General features: G+C 42.5%; 1 protein-coding gene across 1 annotated transcript in view; it reads right to left on the reverse strand.

The window, feature by feature from the left end:
• The window catches only part of ASTN2 (astrotactin 2), a 442,922-nt gene that overhangs the window by 344,751 nt on the left and 81,769 nt on the right, over positions 1 to 16,402 (reverse strand). The window lies entirely within an intron of this gene.

The following is a 16,402-nucleotide window of genomic DNA, read 5'->3' on the forward strand; positions in this document are numbered from 1 at the left end:
TGCTAGAGGGTCAAGGAAGACATCAGAAGGAAAAAAATAAATAAATAAAAGAAACCAGAGTGTGCTGTATACAGAAGCCAGAGGATATTATTTCAACGGAGCATGGACAATGGCCCTAAGTAATAAGGAAAGTTAGTATGAAGTGAGAACTGACACATGTATATTGGATACAACTGTGAACAGGTGGAGAAGCAATGTCTGGGTGATGGGTGTAAAGGCCAGACTGTGGTGGGTGGAAAAGTAAGTGAGAAGTGAGAAAGTGGAGACCATTTGCATAGATTTCTCTTTTCTAGAATGCTGGCTGTGAGTGGAGACATAAGGAAGTAGCTGAAGGCAACTCATAGTTGGAGGGGAGTGACATTATTATGGGCTGAGGAGGAAGATCAGGAGAAAGGGAGATTGTTAAGACAAAGGGTGGTTACTGATGACATTAAGTTCCTCTCTATAAGATTAGGGAGGATGACCCTGTGGCCTAGTGGTTGAGGGAGACGGGTCCCATATGTCTGGTGAAGCAGTTCAAATCCTGGACCCAGAGGCTTGAAAAACATACCAGGCATAGGTGTATATGTGCCCCAGATTCCAACTGGATGGAGAAATGAAGGAGAAGGGATTGTGGTGTGACCACGTCTCACTGGGAGGTACTTTCTTCCTTTCCCTCTCTCTAACTCTCTGTCTCTCTTTGGCAAGTCCAGGCTACTTCTGACAAGAAATTATAAAAGAAAGAAAGAAAAGATGTGGGGGATGGGATACTCTGGAGTAGAAGAAATGTTTCGCCTCTGAGGCTGGAGGGGATGTACGGAAGGGTGAGTATGTGGCATATATGAAGGGTTTGGAGGTTATACCCTTTTCTTCCCAATGGACTCCCATTTTTATTAAAATAGTACAAGAGAAAGAAAAGCCAAGGTTATTCTGGGGGCTTAGAAAAGGGCTATGAGTGTTTAAGAAGCTGCCACAGGGATGGGGAGAAAGAGACCACAGGAGTAGTAGGAGAGCTGCCTACCAGCATGAAGGACCCAGTGATACTGGAGACCATGGACGGCTACCGGTGCCAATCTGCACTGCAGTGCTGTGGTACAGATTGTGCAAACTACACATGACTATTGCCGGGGTTGGAGAAAGGACAGTTGCTTTGTTCATTCAGGAGTAGGGATGCATGTAAGGTTAGGCCTCCTCTTACCTCTGTCTTCTACAAGACTACAGCTGTAGCAACAGAACTGACTCTTTGTTGAATATTGGCTATGTAAGGAGTTAAGTACCTTATATAAGGTCTCTTTAATTTTCAGGATGGTGTAAATAAACTGCTTGCTAAGTCTTTTTGTTGTTTTTAAAATTTTTGCCAGAGGGTGCATGCACTCACTAGAGAGAGAAAGAGAGAGGAGAGGGATAGACAGAGAGAGAAGGAGAGGGAAAATGAAAGCAAGCATGAAAGCAACCCCCATAAGGAATGGTCACACTATAATCCCTTCTCCTCCATCTCTCCCTCCCTTTGGGATTTTGGGCACCTGGCATGTTTTTCAAGCCACAGGGTCCAGGGCTCGACCTGTATAGTTGGCCAGGTGGGATCCAGTTACCTCGACCTTCATGCCACTGGCTAGCCTGTATTCCACTTTTTATCCTGAGGAACCCAGGTCCCAGAGAGGTGATGTAATCTACGCTACTTTTATAAGCCTGTCTGACTCCAGATCTTTGTCTCTTTACTCTATAACTTTCATTACAAACCCTTGAGACTCAACGTCAGCTCTCATTTTCCCTCCGAGCATTTGCTTCTCTAGGATAAACAATCTCAACCTTTGAACACTTCCTTAAGGGAGCTTGTTTCCAGTCCTTTCACTCCCCTGTCTTCCCCTCATTTGTTAGTTTCCTGTTCCTGAACACATGTGTACTCACCTGTGATTTTTTTTTCACGGTGATAATGAGTTCCCTATGGGAAAGCCAAGACTTCTCGGTAAAAAGTTCTTGAGAAGGGCTCTCAGGAGGGTTTTCCCCAAGGACATCTTCACATGCTTCAATCTAGTTTTCTCCCTAAACCAATTTACTAATGAAGGTATCCTTCAAGGAGCCAAAGGCATAGAGCTGTCATTACATGAAGCTTCACCAACCCTCTAGACCTCCCTGTGAAGATCACTACCCCACCTCCAGGAAGACCAAGCCACTTGCAGTCTTAGGTGCATCTTCCACTTTCCGTACTTTCTTTACCTGTGAACTTTCTGCCCAAAATATCTATTCCTCTGCCTTTTCATAATAAGCTTGTATTTATTCTTCAAGAATCAACTGAGGGCTCTGTTGTGTGGTACAGGCAGCAGAATACCACTGCTCAATATGGAGTCATTTGATAAAGCCTGGCTTTGGATCCTGGGTCAACCTGAACATGCCAGGCGTGATCTTGGCTGGCTTGAAGGCTGGAGGGGAGAATCATGGCATGGTAGGATCCTTGTCAAGGGTACCTGTCTGTCTGTCTCTCCCTCTCATTAAATAAAATGAGAAACAACCAACAAAAAGACTCAACTCAGCCATCACCTCTTAGATACCTTCTCGGATAGTCTGGCTATATGTAGTGCCCCTTGAAACACATGTGTCTACCATGACAGAGGGTCAGCAGGGCACCATGATTAAGAGTGGACTAATGAAGGTCAGCCCAGTAGCACAGCAGTTAAGGGTGGTACAGAGGAAACCAGTTCTCACATGGTCCACTGTTGGTTCTAATCCCAGCCCTAGCAGCAATACACTGGGCATCTGTGCACATACCCAGGATCCTGCAAGAATGGAGAACAGAGGATAAAGGATAGCAGCTTGACCAGGTTCAAATGAGAGATGCTTTCTCTCTCTCTCCCTTGTGTGTGCACACATGCACTTTATCATGAGTAAAGGTAAAAAATAAAAACAGTTGTGGGCTAATTGGCTTTTCAGACTGGATAAGGTGTGGCACAGGGCACTTACTGCTTGTCTCACTTTACCTCTCTATGTTTTTGTTCTCTCAGCTATAGAAGAGGATAGTAAATATCTACCTCAGGATCGCTGTGAAAAATAAAGACACTGATCCCCATAAAGCACATGGCATAGTGCTCAGCACATGATTAATGGTAATTATTCCTGGGACACTTGTCAAATAGCACTGTATTTAATTTATGCTTTTATTTTTATTTTTTAGAGGCTTTTGCTATAGGGTGCATGCACTAACCAGAGAGAGAGACAGACAGACAGACAGATACAATGAGGAAGAACATGATAAATCACACTCCAGGGGGAATGGCTACACCGCAATCCCTTCTCCTCTATTCTCCTCCCAGGATCTTGGGAATGCAAGCACATGCATGCACCCAGTGTGATTTTCAAGCCACCAGGTCCAGAACTCGAACCATGGTTGTCCATGTGGGAGTTGAGTGATATAACCACTATACCATGTGCTGGCCCTAATTTATGCTTGTGTTCCCCACCTGCCTGTGCTCTGTTATGAGGTGTAGCATTGGATCCATTGTTCTATTTCCAGCACCTCACTCACAGGCTAACACATAGTAGGAGGCGTGTAAATAATGAATAGATGAATCTAAGTCACCTCAGTATGTACTGTTCTTGTGATCATATTATCTGAAATTAACCACTTAACTTACACTATATTTAGAGGAAAGATGAGGGGTTAGACATATTTTCTTCATTTGAAAGTCAAGAAGTCTCTTCAAGGACTGCCTGGATGAAGAGGAGGCTGTGGATCCAGTGTTAGGCCCCATCTGGGACCATGGATGGGGTGCTGGCCATTTCCAACTGGAATATGGTTTTATCCGTTTAGAAATAGTCAAGGCCAAAGGCCAGGCAGTCAGGAGTATAGGCAGGTGAGGGAAATCTCAGTTGATGGAGTGGCTGTTTCTGCACCAAGCTAACACTCCCTTGATATTCATGCACACACCCTTTCCCGTTGTTTATGACTGACAGTCAATCTGATAGAGCTCCAGGGTTCACTGAGATTGTTTGGCAGCTGCTCCACTACATTTATGAAATATAGTAAATATTCTCTCTCTCTGAAACAACAGGCTCCTAGGTTCCCAGCAGGGCCGAGGAAAGTGATGAGGAACACAAGTAGAAAACTGTACATCCAAAGACTAGATTTCAGGGGTTTCCGAGTTAAGGCTGGCCATTTGGCTAAAAAAAAAAAAAATCACTTAGAAATCTGAATGCTGCCACATAAACTACCCCTCAGAGGATGATCAGTCAGAGGTTCACTGTGGGTTAAAATGAGTAGGACTGGAGTCCCAGGACTTCCCTCCCCCTAACTGCTGTCTTCTCCCTACACCAGAGACATGTGACCCAGGCCAGTCACCCACTGGTCTCCTCTCATTTGCAGTCACCAGAGCCTGATTCCAGTGAAAGGAAATTTATGAATCCCAAGGTCAAAGCTCAGGGAGTTTAGCTTCAGGTTAGCACTTGGTAAATAAGTCTGTTAAGCACACACGGAATGGTAGAATCATTATTTCTTTACAAATGTATCTTCCCTACTAGCCTGGGGCTTTCCTAGAAGCAATAGGATAAAAGAAGGGAAGGAGAAATACAGAAAAAAAAATGAAAGGGGAAAAATTAGGTTGTCTTCTGGTTGCACTTTCTTCCTGGTCACTGGGACAGTGGGCGTCCATCCTATTTTCCAGAATATCTGCCTTTATAGCCTGCCCGTGAGCCATGTTCTTTTGATCATTGATGCTTTTCCTAGAGGAGTTAAGAGTTTTATCTCTAAATTTTTGTCTTATATCTGGGGCCTTTAGCTTTTAAAACATAAGTGATTTCTATGGCAAAGTCCTAGGTCTCAACTCTGAGCCAAGACACCTCTGTACTGCCCAAGAAGGTCTGTACTGTTCCTCCAAACCTACTACCATAAAGCTCCTTCTTTTTGGAAGCCCCCTTTCATAGCGTATATTTCTGCCAAGGTCTTGCCCCAGAAGTCTGGATTCTAGGGAAGAAACCCTGTAGCTGAGTGGGAAGGACACGAGGAAGACAGAGAAGGCAGTGGCTTAATAAGGAGAAAGGTAAGCTGGATCGTTCCTCCTTTCTAAGTGAGAACTTCACTTAAGGATGAGCCCTACAGAGTCACTGTAAACATAGAACTCATAATCAAGTGAGAAAGATGGGAACAGAAAACATACCTCGCGTGTATACCACCTACCGAACAATGTGAGATTACATCTGTACCTCACTTAACGGCCCCATCATCCCTGAAATAAAAACCAGTATCTCCACTTGTATAGATGAGAAAACTCAGGCTCAGAGAGGTTAAGAATCTTGTTCAATATCATCAAGCAAGTGAAGAGCAGAGCCTGAGACTGAATCAACTCTTACTGTAAAGTCTTTCTTACCTCCTACAGAACCAGATCTCAAGCCTAGATACACAGATTAGGATATCCCCCAATTTTTATGGCTTACATTGTCCCCAAATGAGCTCTATATCCCCCGGATACCCATCTTTCGTAGCTTAAGAGATTACTGTCTCCTCTGCTTGTTTGGCTTCTTCCACTAGGAAGCTATAGAATCATAGGCTATCAGAGCAAAGTAGATTAGTGACCTGTTGGAACAGTGGTTTGAAAATGTCTTTTCTTTATTCATAGCAAAATCTGTGTTCAAAATTCCCATACATGAAACAGATACTGTAGAACACTCACCAGTTCTCTTCAGTACCTCTTTAGGAAGGTCCTGAGACTTTTCTGAAGAACTCATGCCCTAGAAACACAGCCCAGTTTATTCTGATCCCTCATTTGTGGATGAGGAAGCTGAGAACTAGGGTCAAGAAAGGGCTGGCCCCAGGGCACTCAACAGCCTTGATCCAGAACGGAGATAAGAATTTACATTTGTGCTCTCTATTTTACACAACAGCCAAGTCAATTCACAAAGGTGGAGAAGTTATTTTGGGTCTAGGCAGGTAGGTTTTTTGGGAATGGGTTGGAGAGAGAGAGATACTTCCTCTGGTAGGGGATAATAATAATTGCAGAGTCAGCCCTTGGTTCAGTCCTTAAGGCAGGTAGATCCCACATGGCCAAATGTTGAGTCCTGTATCCTAAAGCTTGAGAAACACGTCAAGCATGTGTATCCTAAATCTTGAAAGGTGACAGAAATGGAGAAGAGATTGCAGCATGACCATCTCCCACAGGAGGGGGTGGGTAAGCTTTTTCATTTTCTCTCTGTCTCTCTCTGGTGAGCACATGCATCCTCCGGTAATTTTTTTTTTACAATAATGTTAAAAAAATTAATAACTGCTGCCAACATTTATTGAGCACCTTCTGTGATGCTGGGCACAGCGCTAAGAGCTTTGCTTGCATTATTCCACTTAATCCCTCATCAGATTAGGATCTCGTTATGCATATAAGAAAGCTGAGTCTAATTCCTCAGCAAGTGGTGACCCAACCAGTAAACAGCTTTGGTAGGATTTAATCCCTGACCAGCTCACCCCAGAGCCCAGCTTTTAACCAGTTTGTTACAGTCTTTCTGGGTGCAGGAACAATACAGCAAAGACTAGAAGCTCATCTCTATTTACCAACATAACCTTCACTCCCCTCCTGCCAATCTCCCGGAAAATGCTCTGCATGATCAGACATCTCATTTTCTTCACTGTGACCATCAACATACAGGGTCTTGGGTATAAATGTGCAGCCCCTATCTTCCCTCCAAAACCCAGCATGCATCCATACATGCACGTGGGCACACACTCATGCATAATGCATGACACCACAGTCTCAAATCCTGTTAAATTGAGATTCAGCCGGCTGTTTGGTCTGGAGACACCTCAGTGCCTGCGTCATTAGCTGTGCTCTGAAAGCCATCATTACTGCAGCCACTGTGGCTGAGTCACTGAGACTGTAAGCAGGTAATAGAATTTCAGGGACACATAATAAAAGGGAATGGAATAGAACTCAGGCCGGAGAGGAGGACTATCCGTTATCCAGTCCTGAAGGGTGATATGTAAACAAGGAGCTCCAAGCCCCCTGAGATGGTGGTTCCGCCAAGTCCCTCAGCAGAGGATAATAAACGGCCCAATTATAACCTCTACACGCTGAGGTTTCAAAGAAAAGGAAGAAAAAAAAATCAATGAAATTAATTTAATGTGGACCCATTCTTCATGTTTGCTTTGCTACAGCAGTTGTATGAGATACCCGTGTTCATCGTTCCTCTACCCAGTGTCTTTACTAATAAGAGCAAAGAAAAAAGAAAAAAAGAAAAAAGAGAAAGGAAAGAAGGAAGGGAGGGAAGGAGGGAGGGAAGGAAGGAGCAAGGAAGGAAGGAAGGAAGGAAGAGAAAAAGAAAGAAAAGCCAGTCCTTCAAGGACATTTCTCTGTGATAGCTCTAAGGAGGGGGACACGTCAGAGATTCCTGGGGATGGAAGAGGCTTTAAAATCTCATTTTTTCATGGCATAGGGAAAACAACAGGGGTCCTACATACAACTATGCAAGTTGTGCTTAGCGCAGGGGTGCCCCACTTAAAGGTGAGTGGGTACTCACAATTGCCCATGGTATAAATGAACAGTGATAGAGGAGGCTGCATCGCCCTCTAAATAATTAACAGACAGGTGTCAGAGGTAGATCCAGGGAATCACACGGAACAAGCAATCAGATCTGTGCCCGTTTACATGTCTCCTGTGTAGATCTACACCCCTTTTTCATGAAGGATGGGTATAAGGTAGGTGTAAGGCAAGGAAGCTACTATTAGCAGGGCACGGAATTCATACCAGACACAGTGCTGAGATTAGGAAGCCTTCGTATCATTTATTCCTTTCAATAATCCCCTTGAGGTTACTTGGACCCATTTTATAGATGGAAAATAAATCAAAGCCCAGAGAGATGAATATGGTCATTTGTTCCAGGTCACAAAATACTTGAATAGAGAAGCCAGGATTGTAATTCAAGTATATCTGGGCTAGAAACCTGTTCTTTTCCTCTGTTCTAAGATGGTCTCCACTTCTGGTTTTCTGTGTGATTCTACATGTAAAATGACCTTGAGAGTTAAGGTGTTGAAGTTAGAGGGGGCGTGGAGGGCAGAGGAATGCTGTTGCTATTAAGTCAAACGACAGGGAACACCATCTGATCAGCTAATGGTTCTGTGTAGGAGGAGACAGGAGGTCAGAGTTTGCTGGTCGTGAAACTGACCAAATGCAAAAAAGGTCTTCCAAGGAGGTTAATGAGAAGTAATCCTGAAAATCACTGTCCAGTAAGCCTGGTGTCAATATTTAGTAAAATAAGAGGATGAATGTGCCCGGAGAAAATCTGTAAGCATCTGGGAGATTATGGAATAGTGAACCATAAGGAGCACTGGAAGTTCATGCAGAATGAATAATCTCAGACAAGTTGATGACTTTTCCTGACAAAAATGACAAAATTAGTGGATGAAGGAGATGTAGTAAAGGTTATGGATCCGGTATCCAGCAACATATTGGATAGTGTTGTATGTAAAGCCCAACTTGCCAAATTTGCCTCTCAAGTTGGGTCGTGTGGATGAGTGTTGCTAGTGAATGTGGTTGAATAGCTGGGCCATCAGATGTTGATACATGTATTTTCCAAGGGTTAGAGCCCCAGCCTATGTGGCTCCCATCTGTGGTTTGGAAGGAAGGTCAGTGGGAGCCCAGGCAAGAAATGTGGATGTCAATAAAGCAAGGGAAGATCCTGGGGCATTAGGAGGAAGGGACATTACATAGATAATTTTATCACAACAACTTCTTTGTGGGACAGGTGTTGTCATCTCATTCTCTTTATTTTGTCAGAATTTTGCCTATAAGAAACTGAGGGTCAGTGAGGAAGTGGAAGCACTGGATTCTAACCCAGATACGTCTGAATCTAATGACTGGTGTGCTTCCCTCTGCCCAGCTTTTGGGAGATCTGAGTTCTCAAACTTAGGTATACATTGGAATCACTGGGGGTGGAGGTGGAATTGGGGGATTGAGTGGGAGAGTGTTGTTAAAGTACTTTTGGGTCCTATCCCAAAATTTTCTGACTCAGAAGGGCTAGGATGGGGCCTGAGAATTTTCATTTCCATGACAATCCCACATGATACTGATATTGCTCATCTAGGGATCACACTTGAGAACCACTGTTCTCATTTTTTATTTTTTAGCTTTTTACCATGAGGCATGTGCACTCACCATGGAAACATAGTGAGATGGAAAGTGGGAAAGTGAAAAAAAATCACTCCCCCAGGAGGAATGACTTTAATCCCTTCTCCTTCATTATCCTCCTGGGATTTTAGGCATTCATTCACATGTGCCTGGTATGATTTTTTTTAGAGGTTTTTGCTATAGGGTGCGTGTGCTCGCCAGACAAAGACAGAGGGACAGAAAACGAGAAATCACCCCCTAGGGGGATGGCCATGCCACAATCCCTTCTCCTCCATTCTCCTCTTGGGATCTTAGGCACACATGCATATGAGCCCGGCGTGAATTTTAAGACACTGGTTCTGGGATGCGAACTGTGGTCGATTACGTGGGACTCCAGCGATATAGCCATTACACTAACTGCTGGTCCCCTGCCTGGTGTGATTTTCAAGATGCCAAGTCCGGGACTTGAACCTCAACTGGCAATGTGGGAATCCAGCACCTTAACCACCCAGCTGCCCCCTGACCTCTCTTTTTGGATATTAATTTGTATATGACTCATATGGAGAACTTATCAAAATGCAGATGAAGGTATAGTGCATTTTCTGGGCAATGAGGGAACTGTGTTTCTAATAGGCTCCTGGGTGCTAACCACGCTGTGGTATGCAGCCATACCTTGAGTAGTAAACCCTTATGTCATAATGTTGGAAATTGAGAAATCTAGAAAGATAGCATCATAATTCAAGAATTTTCTCTGGAATCTGAAAGTCAAGGGAATAGATCTTCAAACAAAGAGAAAAAGAAGCTGTGGGAAGTACATAATTTGGAGAGATCTGAGTTAAATATTTCCTTTCATCAGCTTTAAAATAGGAGGAGTTTCTTTAATGTCTTTAGCTATCAGTGTAGTTTTTACTTGAGAGTCGATTTTAAAAAAAGGTTCATAGAGAAAATAGTTGGTGTAGAGGATCTCAAAATGATTGCCAAAGACACACTCCATGGTATTGTTCAACATTTCTTGTATAAAGAGCCATGGATAAAACTGTTCTCAGGAGGCAGTATTAACTAGTCTCTCTCTCCCTTAATGACTGGCTGTCCCTACACATAAGCAAAACTGGTTTTCCAGTATACTGGTACACTTCCTTGTTGAAATTTTCCCTGGACTCAATGCCATTTATAGTGACTTTATTAGCTCTGATCCCTAGAATCACTCTATTATTAAACTTAAAAATAATGTATGCCCCTATGCATTAAATACTTCACTATACTTCACACACATGCATATATATGCAATTAATTGCTACTTATCTAAAGTTGTTTGGGAAAACAGAAGGGACCTTAATCTAAATTATGGATTAAGTGAACACAAATGGAAGGAATGAAGGCTCCTGCCTAGTCCCCTCTTGAATATTAAGGACACTCAAGAAGAGAAAGAGGGACTCTTGTTTATTGCCAGATATAGTCAGAATGAAATGGCTAATTACTATTGTGATTATGTTATTATTTCCTAAAAATTATTATTTTTATATGCTAAAAAAATTGGGCTTTAAACTTACATTTAAGGATTTTGTAGCAAATACAACTCACCTCATGCAATCTCTCAACCTTAGCTTCCACCACTCCCCCCATAATCTCTATATACTCTTCTACTATGTTCTGAAATTGTCTCCCCAAATCCATGTTTTGGAAACTCATTCTCCAAAACAACAGTGGTTTGGGAGATGTTTAGGTTATGAGGGCTTCACACTCAAGAATGTATTAACGTCATTATAAAAGAGCTTAAATGAGAAAGTTGGGTCCTTTTCATCTGCTTCCATCCCTCTGTCACAAGAAGATATAGTGCTCCTCTCCTTTGGAGGATGCAGCAACAAAATGCCATCTTAAAGGAGAGACTAAGCCCCTCACCAGATACGGAACTTGCTAACATCTTTACCGTGGGCTTTCCAGGCCCCAGGACTCTGAGAAACAAATTTTATAAATCACCCAGTCTCAGGTATTTTGTTACAGCAGTACAAACAGACTAAGAGACTTCCCCTACCTACTTTTCATGTTTCCTGGAACATTCTTTGGCTGTTCACTTTTGTGTCTCCCTCACAATGCCTAGCATAAAAGAACACTAAATACTAATTTATTTCCCAGTGTTCCTCAAACCCCTGGAAAATCATCATAGGTATTGCTCATCTCCCAGGCTTTGTTGTCCATTTCACAGTAACATACATTTCCCCAAAGCCATACATATTTTATGGTTCTCTGTGACCTAGGCTCCTTCCATATCTAGGTCAATACCTAACTTATGCATTTATTTACCTTTTTTATTCAATCACTTTTTCATTCTATCAATAACTCCTGCCCTCAGCCGTTCCATCATCTATTTTACCATTCATTCATCACTTTACCAATCCATTCACATAGTCTTTCATTCATACATTTATATTCTATATGCTAATCATATATTCATATATACACAACCACTAGGTAGGTAATTTTATCTTCATTCACATATCAATTCTCTCATTCACTCATTAATTCACTCCTTCATTTATTCATTCAATGAACAACCACAATGATCACCGGATGCATACTCTGTCAGGATCTGTCTTGGACACTCATTCTAGAAGATGTGACTTCTGCTCTTGAGAAAGTCACACACCAGTCAAGAAGACAGAGAAGTAAATATATAATTACAAATGCTATGTGGCCAGGGTGAAGCAGAGGAGGACAGGAGGTTAGAAAGGAAAGTGAGTAATAATAACTGTGAGTAATAATAACTATTACGTATCCAGTACTTTATATACATTATCTGATTTAAATGCCCCCCATTGCCTTTCCCTTAATAGATGATAAAACCTACTTTATTTAGTGAATAGACTTAGTTGAGCCCTAAGCTCAGGTATTCTCCAAACACTAAACCACTCTGCTGTATTCACTGGTAATACTATTGGTGACTACTTAGTTTAGACTAGCATTTCTAGGGAGTGATGTGAGAGGAATCCAATTATAAAGGTGTGAGAAGCAATCATAAAATGTGGAAGTAGAAACAATAAATTTCTTCCTAGCAGTTTGTCCTTCCAGGAGAGGAAAGAGAACATCATAACGAAAAAGGGGTTTAGGATTATTAAGTCCCACCCAGAGCATCCGAAGAATCTCATGAGCATGGCCAAGTATGTCTGCATCATTGTAAGTTTTTGCCATTATTTTAACTCAGTTGTCTTCATTTCAGGTTTGTTTTGTTCTCTCTCTCTCTCTCTCTCTCTCTCTCTCTCTCTGTGTGTGTGTGTGTGTGTGTGGTATTTCTTTTCTTTTTTTGTTTTTCAGACAGAGTATTGCCCTGTTGGGTTCCTCCTGCCATAGTTGGGATGACTGGTATGTGTCACTTTGCCTGGCTCTTCAGAGTTGGCCAGTATTTTAACCTGGTCCTCCCATGTGACCTCAGTCTGCCCAAGAGCACAGTCCTATACGTGTCACTACAACTGCGCCTGTCTCATTTCTGTTGTCCCTCCAAGGTTTGTTTTGTTCTCTCTCTCTCTCTCTCTCTCTCTCTCTCTCTCTCTGTGTGTGTGTGTGTGTGTGTGGTATTTCTTTTCTTTTTTTGTTTTTCAGACAGAGTATTGCCCTGTTGGGTTCCTCCTGCCATAGTTGGGATGACTGGTATGTGTCACTTTGCCTGGCTCTTCAGAGTTGGCCAGTATTTTAACCTGGTCCTCCCATGTGACCTCAGTCTGCCCAAGAGCACAGTCCTATACGTGTCACTACAACTGTGCCTGTCTCATTTCTGTTGTCCCTCCATGACTGTGAGCTGTTTTCATTACTTCTATAAACACCAGGATTTAGCACAGGGCTGCCATGGTGTAGTTAATAAATGAATACCTGTAGAACGAATGCCAAATGGTCTAAAATAGATAACATACATTGCCACAAATTGCATTGTGCTTAGAGGAGGGAGAAGTTGGGTGAGTAAGGCTGCCTATGAAGTAGCTATGGAACCATAGGGTCTGGGAAGGCTAAAGATACAAAGGATTGACTATGATAACCAGAGCAATACATGAAGCCAATGCTGACAGGGAAATTGTAGATTCAACCCCTGAGGGAAAAATAACTGAATTCAAGCACAAACAGGGGATAGTATAAAAAGCTTAGGATATGAGGAGGCATGTAGGACTGCCTTAGACAGGAAATTGGCCATAGCAAACTCACACCGAGGGGCAAATGTCACATGCCGACATCCTTTGGATGTTTGCACCATTTCCTGCCAATTTGCATTGGTCCAGGAATCCAAGCAGAGAAAACAATCTTACGGGTATAAAGAAATAGAAGGTTTTAGCTTCAGTGGGGTGGATTTTATTAGAACTGTTATTAGTCTGTTGTGCAAAAAGCTCATTAGAAACTCATTGGGGCTCTCAAACTCTCAAAAGTGTTGGACATTTTTTATAATTACATTCTTTCTGACTCCCTCACGGGTTACTTGATGCAGTCTGAGCATTGACTCTATTAAAGGTATTTAGGGAGAGATAGCTTCCGGCTCACTTATCATTTGAGTCCAGGGCGAAATACCTGCAGTTCTTGTCCTGCATATTTTTAAAAGGATAAAAGGGACTCAGCACATGGTGAATTATAGCTGGTGCTTTGGCCTGTACTACTTTATGTCCCAATAGCCAGAAACAGAGGGTCAGATCTCCAAGTAGCTTTCTGAAGGTGGCACAGCTTATTAGTGGCAATCATTGTTTGAATCAACATTCAAACCCAAGTTGTTCTTACTCCAAAGCTTATATTTTTTTCCAGGGTCTCATGATGCCTTCACTAATAGGATCTCTTTTGTAAGATAAGGTGACATAATCCATTTTCTGCTGCTGTAACAGAATACCTTAGACTGGGTAACTAAGAGCAATAGAAGTTTATGTGGCTCATGGTTCTGGAGGCTGAGAAGTCTAAAAGCATGGCACTAGTACTGGTGAGGGCCTTCTTCTTGCATCATAACATGGAGGAAGGCATCACATGGTCAGCAAGTGTTTAAAACAAAGAGAAAAGGGGGCCACATATCCATGATATCTAACCTATTCCCACAATAATGGCATTGATCTACTCACAAGGCCAATGCCCTCATGACCTAATCGCCTCCTAAAGGTCTCACCTCTTAATACCATCACACAGGCAATTCAACTTTACATAGTTTTGGAGGAGACATTTATACCATAGCTGAAGATATTTCTTCTTTCAGGTTGGCAACCTATGATTTGGAGAAGGGAGAAGAGGAGGATGGAGGAGGAGTAAGAGAGAAGAGACAGAATCATTCCATGCCAGTTTCAGACTCAAAGATCACTCCCCAGCTGTCAGCTGAGCCCACAATCACTGTGGAGCTTTATTAAGGAGCAAGAGTCTTAGAAGAGTGAAGTGACAGATTTAAAATTAACTTGCCAAACTCCCCATCAATATTATGACAGTCCCCAAGTACCAGTTCAGCGACCTGGTGCACCAACTTGACAATATTAACATAACTTTGTTGTAATAAAAGCTTCCACTCTGTCTTTTAAGAGAAGCTAATCTTGGGGAGACAGACATTCTTCTCTGTCTTTTTTCTTTTGCACCTTTGTGACAGGTTCCTTTGGGCCAACCTGAGAGTTTGTGTTCCATAAATCTCCATTATCTTTCCACCTCCCTGCAGATTGCCACCCATGCAGGATGTTTAAGTCAGTCAGAGAGCTGCTTCTCCTATTAAGGGATACACTGAATAAATGAAGACCAGAAAAAAAGACTTCCACAGACTTTCCACGTTCCAAACACCAACTTGCGTTCTCTATAATTTTTTTTGTTTGTTTTGTTTTTAGTATAGGATATGCACATGTGTGCACAAGACAGAAATCACCCACAGGGGTACGGCCATGCAATCTCTTCTCCTCCATTTTCCTCCCAGGATTTTGGGCACACACACACACATACATGCTTGGTATGTTTTATAAGCCACTGGGTCTGGGACTCAAACCATGCAATTATCCATGTAGGAACCAGTTGCATTAATCTCCACACTACCTGCTAACCCCCTTTAGTCTTTATACTTGGAATAAGTTTTCGTGATGGCTAGCCCAAAGAAATTAGCTTTTAGAGTAACATGGTCTCTGTATCAACTCAGTTCACTACAGTGCATGCACCTCTTTCTCATCACTCATCAACCTCTTTTTTAAAAAAATAATTATTTATTCATTTATTTTTTAATTTGACCAGAGAGAGAGAGACAGACAGACAGACAGCAAGCCACCAGGTCTGGGACTCAAACCGTGGTCGACCATGTGGGAGTGTCCAGTGCTTTAACCACCATGCCACCTGCTGGTCCCACTCATCAGCCTCTTTTTATTTTGGAGAAGTTTCTGCTATAAGGCGTGTGCACTCGCCAGAAAGACAGAGAGAGAAAGAGAGATAGAAAGCGAGAAATCACCCCCCAGGGGGGATGGCCGCGCCGCGATCCCTTCTCCTCCATTCTCCTCTTGTGATCTTGGGCACATACGCACATGTGCCCAACGTGAGCTCAAGCCGCAGGGTCCAGGACTTGAACCGCGGTCGACTATGTGGGAGTTCAGTGACATAGCCATTACGCTAACTGCTGGTTCCCCACTCATCAACCTCTTAACCTTCACATCTGAGCTTCAACAATAATTCCTAGGGAGCATCTATTAGGAGTCATAAACTTTATTTGGGGTTATTCTCACTTTAACTTCTGCTAATCACATCACACAAGTCAGTAAATTGAATTTAGTGAAGAAAGATGAATAAGCATCTTTCTTTTGTTGGCTTATGAACTCAGTAGGTAAAATGCCATATAATTTATTATCTAATTTGTATACACTTATCTTAGATACATACTAACCTGAAAAGGACATTGGGACAACAGTCATTAATTAAAATTGTCTAAGTCAAACTGGGATATATGATCACACTACAAATATGGTATATATTGTAAGTGTCAGACTCTCTTTGTGTCTAGGTCACCTTGAACAGCAGTTAAAATTTCATCAGTGAAGAATTTTGTTGAATGAATGAATGAACAAAATGGTACCCACCCTCCCCTCCCCCAGCTTTTGCTATAGGGTATATGTGCTCACCAGAGAGAGACAGACAGAAGGAGAAGAAAAGTAAGAAATCACCCCCCAATGAGGATGGCCAGACCACAATTCCTTCTTTTCCATTCTCCTCTTGGAATTTGGGGTGTGCATGCATATGTGCCTGGTGTGGTTTTTAAGTTGCTGGGTCCAGGGATTCAGTCCCATAGTCAGCCATGTGGGATCTAGCCACCTTAACCACCATGCCAGTGGCTGGCTCTAAATCTCAGTGTCTTTATATGGATATAACATTGGCTCTTCTAT

Source organism: Tupaia chinensis, unplaced genomic scaffold (assembly GCF_000334495.1).
Source record: "Tupaia chinensis unplaced genomic scaffold, TupChi_1.0 Scaffold000081_1, whole genome shotgun sequence".
NCBI classification, from domain to species: domain Eukaryota; kingdom Metazoa; phylum Chordata; class Mammalia; order Scandentia; family Tupaiidae; genus Tupaia; species Tupaia belangeri.